This window comes from Pleurodeles waltl, chromosome 2_2, assembly GCF_031143425.1.
Source record: "Pleurodeles waltl isolate 20211129_DDA chromosome 2_2, aPleWal1.hap1.20221129, whole genome shotgun sequence".
NCBI classification, from domain to species: Eukaryota; Metazoa; Chordata; class Amphibia; order Caudata; family Salamandridae; genus Pleurodeles; species Pleurodeles waltl.
In genome coordinates this window covers 862729157-862743215 of record NC_090439.1, presented here as the reverse complement: position 1 = coordinate 862743215, position 14059 = coordinate 862729157, and positions in this window count along the sequence as shown.

Sequence of the window (14059 nt, the reverse complement as noted above, 5' to 3'; positions counted from 1 at the left end):
AGACACGGCCTGCCCCCAATGCCGAGAGATTGGGGTGGATATGTTGCACATGGTGTGGTCCTGTCCTAGCCTGAGCGCCTATTGGAGGGCGGTAATCGACAACCTATCTAACTGCATAACACAACAAATACCCTTCACCTGGAAGACATGCATCCTAGGACTTTTCCCTAGAAACAAACAACATAGAGCAGAGGCGCGCTTCACAGACCTAGGACTCATTGTAGCAAAATGACTAGTGACCTGAAGGTGGAAATCACCGGACCCCCCGCCGATACGGGCCTGGAGGCACTCGCTCAATGTGTGGGCGGAAGCAGAGGGCTTAGCACTTAGACGAGAAGAAACACCTGCTGGGAGGGGTTCTTGCTACAACTGCATAACATGGAGGCACACCCGATAGAGGAGGGACTGGACTAAAGTGAACTAGTATCCATGGGTGAGTAGGTCACACCATATAAGAGGAAAGAATTCAGAATACGACTGGACACACTATGACATTGAGGGGCGAGACAACCGCACACACCAGACCTGACAAACAACCCAACCTCCTTCGCCTGCAAATTGATCTGGTACAATTGATCTCCAACCCGGCACGAAAATAGTCATGTTAAAATAATCACATACGTTTCTGATCCCGGCAAAGTTATTGTTGTTTTTTCCCTTTTTTTTCTTCTTATTCTAAGGTTAATCTATATAAAATTCATATTATCTGCTTTTTAACCAAAAGCGCAATAACTGGATACTTGTGACTGAAACAATGTTATAGCAATATGAGCTGCGACTGCGATGAACAATTTCAAAAACATGTTGTAACATATGCCGTACAACTGTATTGCCAATGTACCAAACACTACCTAACACTGCGAGCATTGCACACTAGAATATGTTGCGCTGAAACGTATGCCAAACTATGACAAAATGTAAAGCTTAAAAAAGCTAATAAACAGATTTATGAAAAAAATGGAATCCACTGAAGTTCTTCAGTGGAACTAATTCCTGTTTGAGGTCTGCCACCTGTGTTGCATGAACTTGGACATTATGTAATTAAGTTAAACAGCAATATTTTTTGTTGGATTCTATTTGCACCAAAGTTATGTTTTCGTCTGGGTAGTTACAATCTCCCTTTTCTTCTAATGACTGAATGACATATTTGATATGGTTTTCTGAACCTGTTATAAATTGCAGTTGTTATTAATGAATGCAAATATCATTACGAGGTAGAAGGGTTAGCCTTAGAGTAAAATTTCATACTATATGTTGCAGGCGAAACATTTATATTCCCAATTACATGTAGCTGCAGAACCTTACCCAGCTCTAAAATGCATATCATGTACAGTATGTATACTATATGAAATAGTTCAGTTCAGAAGACAATATACTAAATGAATCCAGGGTTGATTGGGGCCTACAGGCTCAGTTCGTCTACTCCCATGCCTTATTTCAAAGCAGCAATTTCTTGTTCTTTTTCCCTGCACATTTCTATAGTGTGGATATGGTCCCCTCACCATGGAGCATTGTGACATATAAATATAGTAACATATAAATAATTTAGAAACACCTCATTAAAATTCTGGATCTGGCAGTGTAATGTTTTAGAGCAGAGTGTTTCCATTTTGGTACATTTGGTCCCATTGAATGTGACTGTTTAGTCTCAGTGCTACTACATCCAGAAATTGAATGGGGTATCCAACCACAACAACTGCCAATGCATAACGGCCCTCCTGTTTGCCTCGAGAAAGCCCTAGGTTTGTGCGACACAGAAACATGTGCTGGCTGTAGACATCCGAACTGTATGACCAAGAATAAAATAATTTAACAAGCTATACCTCTGCATCTATTTATTCTTTTTTGAATATCTCCTCTTTGCATATATGTGATGTAAACATGTGAAATAAATAAGCATTTCTAACTCATTTATGTAACATAGTAAATGTTGTTTGTTAATTCTCTATGGATAAGACAAATCCATACGAAGTCCAAGATAGGCTGTTACGCAACGATGCATGTCTTTTTTTGATTCCCCTCCCAACCTGTGCTCTAGGGAGTGGCTTTTAGATTTCTTAGAGCACAAGGAGCATAAGACGAGCATCATCAAAGTCCAAACATCCTGTCAGTGGACCTGTAAGTCTAATATCTTACTTGTCTGATCTGTATGTTCCACACATTGTGGTGATCTGATTATTAGGGGGTTGTCTAGTAAATCCTCTCTATTTGCCATTTTGATCTTTCCTACCTCTGATTTTAAAATCCACGGTGGGCACCCAATGGTTTTGAAACAATTCAATAAATTCATTTTTGCTTCCTCAAAGCTACTCTCTGTGCATCAATTGATTTTTCGTCTCACTAATTCACCATATGGTATGTTTCACTTAATTTGTATGGGGTGACTGCTCAGGGCCTGTAGGATACTGTTGATAGATGTCTTTATTCTGAAAAAATCTATTTGTAATTTGTTCCTTCTAACCTCTATTTTCAAATCCAGAAAGTCTGCATTGATGAAGTTGTGGGTCACACTAAACTTCAGATTTAATACATTTGCATTCAAGCATTTATGGGACTCAATAAGTTGTTGCCATTCATAATCAGAAATAGGTTGCAAATATAGGTTAGCCATATTGCCACATATTGTATAAACTGTTCTAGATTCCTGGACAACCTGATGGTTCCAACAGCCTATCAGTAAATTTGAGTAACTCGGGGCAAAGCAAGTGCCCATGACGGTACCCTTTATTTGTTTATAGTAACTGTTGCCAAACATAAAAATGTTTTTGATGTAGACGGACACCTATCTTGTCCAATAATATCATGCTATGTTCATATACGTTGATTAGGCTAGCCTGTAGCAAATACTCATGGGCTTTGATTCCACCCACATGGGTAACACGTGTAGGCGGCATGAACATCTAGTGTTACAATAGTGTGTGTACTCTTACACATAATGGCATTGATTTTCTTAAGGAAATCTATGCTATCCTTTAAATAGGTGGGTAGTGTATCTATGAAAGGAAAATGGAAGTGATCTACATAAACGGAACCTTTTTCTAAAAGACTCTTTATTGAAGACAGTGTGGGACTCCACAAGGCTTTATGTCCTTATGCACTTTAGGTCATATATAGACGGTGAGCAATCTAAAATCTGATGTTCTTCATTGTGAGAATTTGGATTACTGGTATTCAAGCAGAAACAACATTCCTTGTCAGGATGAAGTCATAAGTAAATCCCAAATTAAGTTGTGCTCAGTCCTCTGGTAGCTTGGCACATTGTAGTCAGGCTTAATTTAGAGGCAATGTGTAAAGTATTTATGAAGCACTTCAAACAGTAGAGAAGTGAAAACACAACACAAGACACCTCCCAGACCAACTTAGAAAAATAGAGTACATTTTAATAAATTAAACAAGATCAAAATGACAAAAGTTCAATCAGTCAAACCGGAGATATGCAATTTTAAAGCTTTCAGTGAAAATAGTGCCAAAAAAGCACAAAGGGCCAACTGTGGATATCCAAAGTCAAAAGTGCAGGCCAACCGTGATAGAAAGTGGGATGACTGCAAGGACCCAGTTAAGCCTGCTAAAGCGAGTACCTTCAGTCCTGGTCGTAAAGAGTTGCAGAGTCCCACGTCGAGGACGTTTCGCAAAGCTGAGGTGATGCATCAGTTTCGAGAAGATGCAAGGCTGTAGTGCGCGATCCTGTATCATCATCAAGAATCCAGTTGATGAGGGCTTGCAATGCGGGTCTGGCATCAAGCATGTGTCGCAATGCCGAGGTGATGAGTTGTTCCAAGGTGCTGCATTGCTCCAATGCGAGGTCCTTTGTCATCGTCGAAGATCCTGTCAATGAGAGGCTTGCAATGCAAAAGCTTGTGTCGGAGATGCGTCAAACAGTGGCAGTTCTGATGGGGCTGTGGACTGTGATGCAAACTCCTTGAGTTGGGTGAGCCAATGCAGCAGAGGCGATACATTGGGTCTGCTCGGAGTTATGCTGTGTACCAGAGGAGATGCATCAGTTCTGCTGGATCAACAGAAGGGCTGGCAGGGCACCTTCATGCCCACTTCCAAGGGTCCAGGACTTGGGTGGCACCACTTTGCAGAGTAGGACTCACAGATGGTAGAGTCCGTTTGCTGGGTTCAAGGCTTTTGAAGCCTATTGTTCCTGAGGCTCTAGTCAGAAGGCGAGTCAAGCAGCCCTTGGAGTCACTCTGGGGATGTGGGTTCAACAGGTACAGGTACAGTCCTTCTCACCCAGACAAAAGGGCAGCAGGTCAGCACATCAGGGCAGCAGTCCTTCAAAGCAGCAGTCCAGCAGTGTGGCAGTCCTTTCAGCAGCACATTAGTCCTTGTTCGTGGTCCAGAAGTGTACTGACGAGTTGGTGCCTAAGGTCTAATATTTATACCAGGTGTCTCTTTGAAGTGGGAGAAGCTTCTAGAGCTTTCCCTTTGAAGTGTACAAGTTTCCTGACTCCCTTGCCTTTGCTCCAGGCTAACTTCGGGGGGTATGTAGCCCTATTCAAGTATAAGTAGGGCTGTACACAGCTCCAGTCTCCCATCATGCAAGTGATGGTCCATCCAGGCACACCTAAGCTCTCTATTGTATGTGGCTGTCTAGGAGGAATACACAAAGCTCAACTGCCAGCTACACCCAGGCATAATACCCAGAGATAGGCTTGAGGCACTACATGGCTAAGGCAGGAAAATGCCAACTTTCTAAAAGTGGCATTTTAAAAATTATAATTTTAAATCCAACTTTACCGTAAAAGGGGAATTTTCATTACAATTCCAAAGATACTAAACATGAACTGGTTGCCTGTTCCCATTTGGAAGTTACAGCTTATTAAATGTAATATTGTAACTCCAAAGTTATCATATAGGAGCAGTAGGGATTGTAGTAGTGAAAAACAAAGTTAAGAGTTTTTCACTATCAGGACATGTAAAACCTAAAGGTACATGCCCAACCTTTTAAATACACTGCACCCTGCCCTCTGGAGTGTACAGGGCTTAGCCTAGGGGTACATATATACATATTAAAAAGAGGGTTTGGGCCTGGCAAAACATTTCTGTTGCCAGGTTGAAATGGCAGTTAGAACTTCACACACAAGCTGCAATGGCATGTCTGAGACATGTTAGAAAGGCTACCCTACCCAAGGGGGTAGCACAATCAGAGGCCCTGAGTACACATAGTACCACTTTAACATGGACTTACAAGTAAATTAAATATGCCCATTTGGTATAAACCAATTATATCGGGGTTTAAGAAGAGAGCACAAAAACTTTAGCACTGGTTAGCAGAGTCATAAGAGACAACAAAAACAGGTTCAGAATACAAATGTGTAATCTTTTCACTTTTTCAGTGTCAGCTCATGGTATACATCTACAGAGTGATACAATAGAAGCAATGTAGTTCTAGACTCCGATTTGAATCCACTCTTGTTATTGTTGTTAGTTTCTATATCTATCTTCTTCAATGGGTAATGTGCTCCTCATTTCTCATATCCAGTAAATCAAGATCACGTTGTGTATAATTCCCTGCATTCAAATCCTAAACAGCACATAATCCCTCAATATAACCAATCGTCCAAATATTAGCCAGAGACTCTTTCTGTGGTTTAGTCTGGGTAAGTGTGTGCATGTTTTCAATAAGTTTAGTTTTCTTATAAATTGGAACAGATTTATACTTGTATGTGGATAGTTGAAATTTGCAATAGGACAGTCCTAAGGAGAGTATTTTTATTTTCTTCAATATAAATTTCTTATTCAATATGCTAGTCACTATTAACTGTAATTTACCTGATCATTATCATCTGGTTTTGTCATTTCCCTGGTCTGAATCAATTTTTCTTGGTGTTAGTTCTGATGAAGTACTTTGTTCCACCTTCTTCTCCTTTTCCTTTTTGGATACAGGTGCCTATTGTTGTCCTCTTCTCAACACCCGCAAATCATCTAAATAATTTTCCCAATTTTGTTGGGGCTGATATTTCTCCAGTATTTTGTCCTCTGTGTGTCTCAGAGCTCAGTTCTGGACTGTAATCATTCATCACAGTATCTTGTCTCTGATAATCCTTTTGCTCTATTTTTCACACTTGATCAAAACATTTAAACAACATACAAATTCCACCACTTTCATAATCCTTTATGGCACTTTAAAACTTCAGTCGTTTCTGTCTTTTGTCTTTCTCATATCCATGCAGCACTTTTTCCACCTCCTCTTTCAATGTCTGAACTCTTTCCTTCATAGCTGCTTTTGGCAAATCTGTCTCCAACATATCTATCTCGTTCACTGCCACTTCATAATCTTTCCAGACATGTTTATTAGTGTTTTTCGTTTTAGCATACTTTTGAAGCACTCTTGTGTTTTTTAATCACACAAAAACACACACACACACACATATCACTGAAAAAACACAAAGGTTACAGGGACGTTATAGTTAGGCTCACATTTCAAATGTTCAAAACCTTTGCAATTCAGCAGTTATAGTTATTTCAAATAACTATAACTCATGCCCTAAGGTAACTATCACCCCTGCACCTGCCATGCACAGTTAGCTCATCAATATATTTACTGCAAGTGTTACATTGATACTATCAATTATGTTATAAAAGATGTCATGAATGATGTCATATATGGGGTAATTAGGAGTGCATGGCGAAGGTGCGAGTTATAAAAAACACACACACACACACATATATATGTGGTGGTTGCCACTAGGTAGTTATAGTTAGGACCTGGTTTCTATAGAAAAAGCATTTTTTGTCTTGCCTATATCTTTGGTGCTGGTTGATGAATCTTCCCGAAATTTTCCCAACACATTTGATGCTCGCTTCAGCTACTGTCTGGAAAGTTTTGGGGGGATCTGTCAAGCCAGGGCTGAGAAAAAGGTGGGGGTCCAAAACATGTTTTCTCCATGCATTTTTCCATACAGACTCAGAACACAACTACAGACCGAACTTCGGGATGGAATTTTACCAAATTTGACAGAAAGGTAGCTCTTGGTCCATAACCCTTTTAGTTATTTGGTATCATTCGGTTCAATAGTTTGAGAGATATTAACGAAAAACCAAATTTGTATATATAGGGAAGCGAAGGCTCCATGAACCTCCTGATCTCGTGCTGAGATCTGATTGGCTGAAAACACTTCAACAAGGAAGTGTTGGCAGCCATCTTGGGACTCAGCTTCAGCGAGTCCCGAAATAACATCAAAAAGAAAGAAAAGGGGGCAGGATAGGGACACCCTCACCTCTAAGCTCTGGTGTTTGGGTCCCAGAGGGACCCCACCAGGGCAAAAAAGCATTTTTTTAATTTTCTCCCAAAATTACGGCGGATCCTCGAATCTTGTGAAAGTTAAAAAAAAAAAATGCTGGCTTCCGCAATTGTTTTAAATCGAACCCCTGGGTGGGCCAGGTCCTGAGAGCATTTTTTTATCAAAGAAGGTGGGAGCATGTGGCCCCACTCCTACGTCTTTTGAGCCCTAGGGACCACCACATCCCCAGGGCTTTATTTAAATTATGGAGGGGGCGTGCAGACCCCCATCCAGGGGCTCAAACGAGCCCCGGGGACCACCAACTCCCGGGGCTTTCTTTATTTTGTACAAGGAGGGGAGCCACATACCCCCCCTCCTTGACCTTTCTTGGTCCTGGGGACCACCACCTCCCCAGAGAAGGCCCTTGAAATTGAAACAGCGGGGGCTGTCCGCCCCCTCCTGGAGTCATATATGGCTCTGGAGCCTGCCACCCTCCAGGGCTAGCTCCTGCCATGTCCAGTGGTGCCCACAGCTCCCGTCAAGTCAGAGCAAACCCGAACTCGGCTCCCAGGAAGCTTTCTGGGAGTGGAGTTCATATAAATCGTGCCCCAAGGTAACTATAACTCGCACCCTCACCATAAACTGCTAATTAGCCCACATATTACATCAGTCATGACATCTTTCATGACATCATTGATAATATAATGCAGCATTTGTGATAACATTATTGAGAAGAAAACTATGCATGACGGGGACGCAAGTTATAGTTACCTTAAGGCACAAATTATAGTTACTTAGGCTAACCATAACTATGACTGCTGAATTTCTATGGTTTTGTGCAAGTAAATTCAGTTCCTAACTATAACACCCCTGTAACCTTTGTTTTTTTTAAGTGAATTTCCATGTTTTAAAAGAATGCTAATTCCTAACTACAATGTCCCTGTAACCTTTGTTTTTTTCAGTGAATATATATATATATGTCTATATATATAGTTAGAATTGGGTTTCTGGTTGACAGAGGTATGCACCCTGATCAAACAGGAACCACAATTCTAGTCAGGGCTGTTGTTGATGGGAAAGCAGGGGCCTTGCGTCGAAGGAAATGTTGGAGTGCTGGTTTCCCAAATGTGATGTGCCAGTTCTGTCCTTGCCACAGTGGAGATGTCCCGGTTCTGTCTTTGCAACAGCTTCCAAGGGTCCATGAGTAGGGTGGCACCACTTAGTTGGGCAGACTCACAGTTGCAGAGTCCAGGTGCGGCAGTAGGTTGATTGGAAGTCTTTTGTGTCCCTGAGACTTTGGATCAGGACACCAGTCAGCTGGCCATTGGAGTTATTCTGGGTTCAAGTGATGCAAATCCAGTCATTCTCACCTAGGGAGGGAAACAGAAGGCATCAGGGTAGCACAGCAAGACAGGAGTTGAACAAAGCAGCAGTACAGCAAAGCAGCAGTCCATCAGAGTGGCAGTCCTTTAGCAGCACAGCAGTTCTTCTTCCTGGCAGAGTAGTCACAGGTCCAGGAGTGTACTGAGTTGGTGATGTCAGAGGCCCAGTGCTTATACCCAGTTTGGCCTTTGAAGTGGGGGAGACTTCAAAGACAGGCCTTTGAAGTGCACTGAGGCCCTGCCGTTCCTGACCTGGCTCCAGACTTATTAAAGGGGGTTATGCAGCCCTTTTTGTGGGTACAGGACACAGCCTATTCCGGTGTAAGTGAGGCTGTGGCCACCTCCTCCATCCCATCCTGCCAGAGCGACCCATCAAGGCCCATCAAGTCACACCTAATCTTCCATTGTGTGTGGCTGTCTAAGGGGAAAACACAAGCCCAGCTGTCACTCACCGCAGTGATCAGAGACAGGCAACAGGCACCAAATCACTAAAGTATGAAACTTCCAACTTTCTAAACGTGGCATTTTCAGAATTATAATTCAAAATACGACTTCGCCATAAGTTGTGGTTTTAAATTGTGATTCCAAAGGCACCAAACTCGAAAACGTTATCTCTTCCGGATTGTGAGCTACACTTATAATATGTAATAGGGTAATCCCAATGTTAACCTGTGGGAGAGATAGGCCTTACAGTAGTGAAAAACGATTTTGGGAGTTTTTCACTACCAGGACATATAAAAACGTAAGTACATTTCCTGCCTTTTAAACACATGGCACCCTGCCCTCTGGTTTGTCCAGGGCCTACCTTAAGGGTGGCTTATATGTATAAAAAGGGAAGGTTTGGGTGTGGTTAAAGGGTTATTTTGCCAGGTCAACATGGCAGTGTAAAACTGCACACAAAGGCTCTGCAATGGCATGCATGAGATATGGTTAAAGGACTACTTAAGTGGGTGGTACACTCAGACCTACATACCCACATGCAGCTTTTCATTTACAGGCCCTGGGCACATGTAATGCAGTTATAGACCGCCAGTAGGTAGTGATAGTTAGTACAATTTTTACATAGAAAAGTCATTTTTTGACTTGCCTTTATCTTTTGCACTGTTTGACGAATCTTCAGTTAATTTTCCAAAAAAGGTGCCCAGTGATTCTTGTTGCACACAGGAAGTTTCGGGTGATCCGTTAAGCAGGGGCCTTGCGTCGAAAAAGGTGACTCAAAAAACGTTATATTTCCCATGTTAATTCCAGTATGACCTGTCAGCACTTCTACAGCCCGAATCACTGGACAGGATTACACCAAAGTTGGCAGAAAGCTATCTGCCAGTGCACAGATTCTGCTTTTTGTTATTTGATGTACATCTGTTCAGTAGTTTAGGAGATATTTAAGGGCAAATAAATGCGTATATCTCTCGCCGTGAATAATTCACAAATTTTTGCGAATGAACGTTCAAAAAGAAGCACTGCAATTGGTTGACCGGAACCTGACTAGAAAGTTGTGACCTCCATTTTATTTCACGGGACATAGTCCCTGGGGTGACAATTCAAATTGAAAGTGCCATAAGGGGTCAGGGTGAAGGTACGATTTAGTGGCAAATTAGAGGTTTAACATAATTTCACGTCACTACATGCGTTATTCATGAAAATTCACAACTTTTTGTGAATTTCCTTGAATTATTCTAAAAATATTTGCAAGAAACATTTGAAAGAAAACCCATAGGCTCGTTCATGCACTAATTCATTCACTCATACATGCACTCAGATGCTCAGGCACCCACTCACACACCCACTTTCAACCCCACTCAGACACTCACGCACCCACTCACATATTCACTGACAGAGACAGTCCCTGTGGCCAACCTGTGCTGCACAAGGCCAAAGACCATGTGTGGTGTGGGGTTGGATGGTTATAAAGGTTAGGCTGCAATGCCTGGCTGCCGAAGGCCGTGCGCAGTGGAGCTTGGAATAACGTATAGTAATTTAAATTACTTTACGTTAAAAAAACATAGAAATTCACTGAAAAAAACAAAGGTTACAGGGATGTTCTATTTAGGTTCTGAATTTACTCGTACAAAACCATAGAATTTCAGCAGTTCTAGTTACAGTTCTTTCAAATAATTATAACTCGCGCCTTAAGGTAACTATAACTCATGCCTTCACCATGCACAGCTTATTACTCCACATATTATGTTGTTGATGAGATCTTGTATGCCATCTTTGATATCACTGCAATGTTTGCAATAACATTATTGAGAAGAAAACTGTTCCCTTTAGCCTTTGTTTTTTCAATGAATATATATATAAATACATTTATTTGTGTATATATATATATATATATATATATACACACACACATATATATTTATATTGATGATTACCCTCAATTTTAATGGGCTGTCTGCAATGTGAATATTTCATGCCAGTAAATCGCTGTGTTTCACTTGGGTGTCACATACACAGGCATGAGTTTGCTTGATTCTACTTATTTCTTTGATTATGGTGAATTGCCCTTCTGTACTCTAACACCCTCGTCCTTGCTCTGTGAATTGTGTTCCCCACACAAAGCTTCTCACATGGGCATATCAGGCAATAGACAAGACATCCCGTATTAAAATTGTAACTACCCCTAATGGAGTGTTCTCTCTTCCCATTCCCAATTTTTAATATGTTGCAATTCATACTATTAGTACAGGCTCTACACTGCATACAGCAGAAACAAACAAGAGGGACCACTCATTTTTCCAGACAGTTTGGTATGTTGTGATACCATGTTGTGACTCAGATCATCTCGAAGTGATCTACTCTTTCTGAATGTGATTTGTGGTGTGTTTTGTATATATTTGGTTAACAGTGGGTCTGTTTTCAATATATGCCAGCTTTTATTCAAAATGTTCCTACCATTATAAGCCTGATTGGAATATGTTGTGATAACTCTGACTGGGCTCTGCTTCTCAACATCAGGGTTTTACTTGGATGGAGAAAACAGTTATGTGAGATATTGGTCACCTTTTCTTTTTCATGGTTTAAAGTTTTGATACTGTACCCTCTCTCTTTGAACCTTTCACAAATGATCTTGCTCCCACGTTTAAAATCTTCTAGTGTACTGCAGATCCATCCGGCTCACAGCAGCTCCATGTACGGGACACTATATATAAGGCTTGAAGGATGTGCACTCTGGGCATTCAGTAAACTATTACCTGCCATCTGTTTTCTGAAAAGCCTTGTAATAAGTTTATCATTCTTGACCAAAATTTCCATATCCAGAAACTCAATCTGAGCCCTACGAGTATGATCTGTGAACTGCAAGTTAAAGTTATTCCTGTTGGTTGAGACTGGACACAAACTCTTTGGCTGATTTCTCATCACCTCTCCAAATTACAAAAATGTCATCTATGTAACGACTCCACAAGATCACCCATTCATCAAATTTCTGACCTCGTGGACAACTGCTCCTTCCACCAGCCCATGAACATGTTTGTGTAACTGGGGCAAAGCAGGTGCCCATCACTGTCCCCTGTAGTTGCTTGTAAATCTAATTAGCAAAGAAAAAATTGTTGCTTGTGAGACACTATTGGGTCATGTCCAATATTGCTTCCCTGTGCAGTAACAGGGAGAGAGATCTGGCCCTCATAAAGTGTCTTACTGCCTTCAAACCTAGATCATGTCTGATGCTAATGTAGAGGTTTGCAACATCTAGTGTCACTAATAGGTAGTCCTTCTCCCAATATACGTGTTCATTAATCCTCAGAAAATGCGTAGTATCCTTAATGTACGATGGCAAAGTACTTACAAAGGCCCAAAGATAATGGTCAATATATATTGAGGTGTTCTCTAATAGTGATCCTATTGCAGACACAATAGATCTACCCAGTGAATTTAGCTTATCCTTGTGTAATTTGGGCAGTAAATATAACACAGGAATTTTCGGATGATCACGCTTCAGAAAAAGATATTCATCCCACTCATTTAGGCCCCTGTCTTTCCATTCAAACAACATCTCATAATATCTCAAATCAGCTTCTTTGACTTCACTGCGATTAGATTTCACATAACAGCTAGGATCCCCCAACTGTCTCATGCCTTCAGATAGATACTGTGTTTTGTCAAGGACAACGTTTCCCCCTTTATCTGACTATCACATCACAATAGTGGTGTCTTTCCGAGGGCAGCTAATTGGGACCTAGGTAAGGTGCTCCGTCTGCTGTTACTTGGCTTATATCTGATCCTTTTTAGTTCTTTCACCACATCTCTTTCAAAGAACTATATGGCATCACAATGCACTAGTGGTACAAAAGTAGGTTTGGGCTTGAAGGGACTTGGTAAGCCCTATCTACCTCAATACCCAAAACATCCAAAATAATGAATGGGTCCTCGTGGGCATCTAGACCCTCATGCAAAATTTCCAGAGTATGTAATGTCTCCATGTCCTCAATACACAGAGTACTTAAATTGGACACAGCAGATGCATTAACCTGATATGTGGCTCTGGTCTGAAACCACTTCTTTAATTTTAACTTCCTCAGAAATTTAAATGGATCTATCTTACTTTGTGTGTAATCAAAGTTACTTGTCGGACTAAAGGAAAGGCCCATAGAGAAGAGGTTCTATTCGTCTACCAACAGGTCCTGTTTCGAGAGATTTACCACATTCATTGTGTTGTCTTCCTGGCCCTTGTCATCAGCCCCACAAGCATTGGTTCTTCTCTTCCGCCTTTTTGCTTTTGCCTGCTGGTTCCTCTTGCTTTTCCTCTCGCTCCTCTCCATCTTCTCCTTTGGAAAGACTGCTCCCTGAGTTGTTCTGTCCTTCCCTGGTTGAGCAGTTAGAACTGCTTTAAAAATGTTGATTTATCTGCAGCTTTATCCACTGGGAGAGCCCTTCTTAAAGTTGTATCAGAAAGATCCAATAGATTGCTGTCTGAGGCATCACTCTCATCAGGTTCCATACTTGGTTGTGGTTTCCCATCTCCCACTGATGGTTGTTGTCAATTGGGATCCTCAGTTAACATATGGCATATTTCTGGTGAAAGGTCAATGTTCTTCTTGCCTGATAATCGTGGAAATCATGAATAATCTTCCTTTGTTTTCCGTGATTTCTCCTTCCAACTTCTGAAGTCATATCTCCAGATTCTTCATCAAATACATCCTTAAATACTAATCCCAACAGCTCTGTAGTTACTTTGTCAATTTCTGCTCTGTCATTCAGTGCATATTTAATCAAAATTCTCATCATAGCGAGAGAGCATTCTTTTAAATTATCACCCCATTCGTGTAGAACTCTGAGTCTGGATCTTCATATATTGGTACAGTAAAGATTCTTAGACCCCATGGTACTCTCTCCACCTCAGTGTATTGTTGGAGGGATTCTGCCTCCCACCATTTAGGCAGTTCTTTCTTGTGTAGTCTTTCTAACTTATCGTTCAGAATTCGTGTTTTAATGCCAGCCCCCATGCTG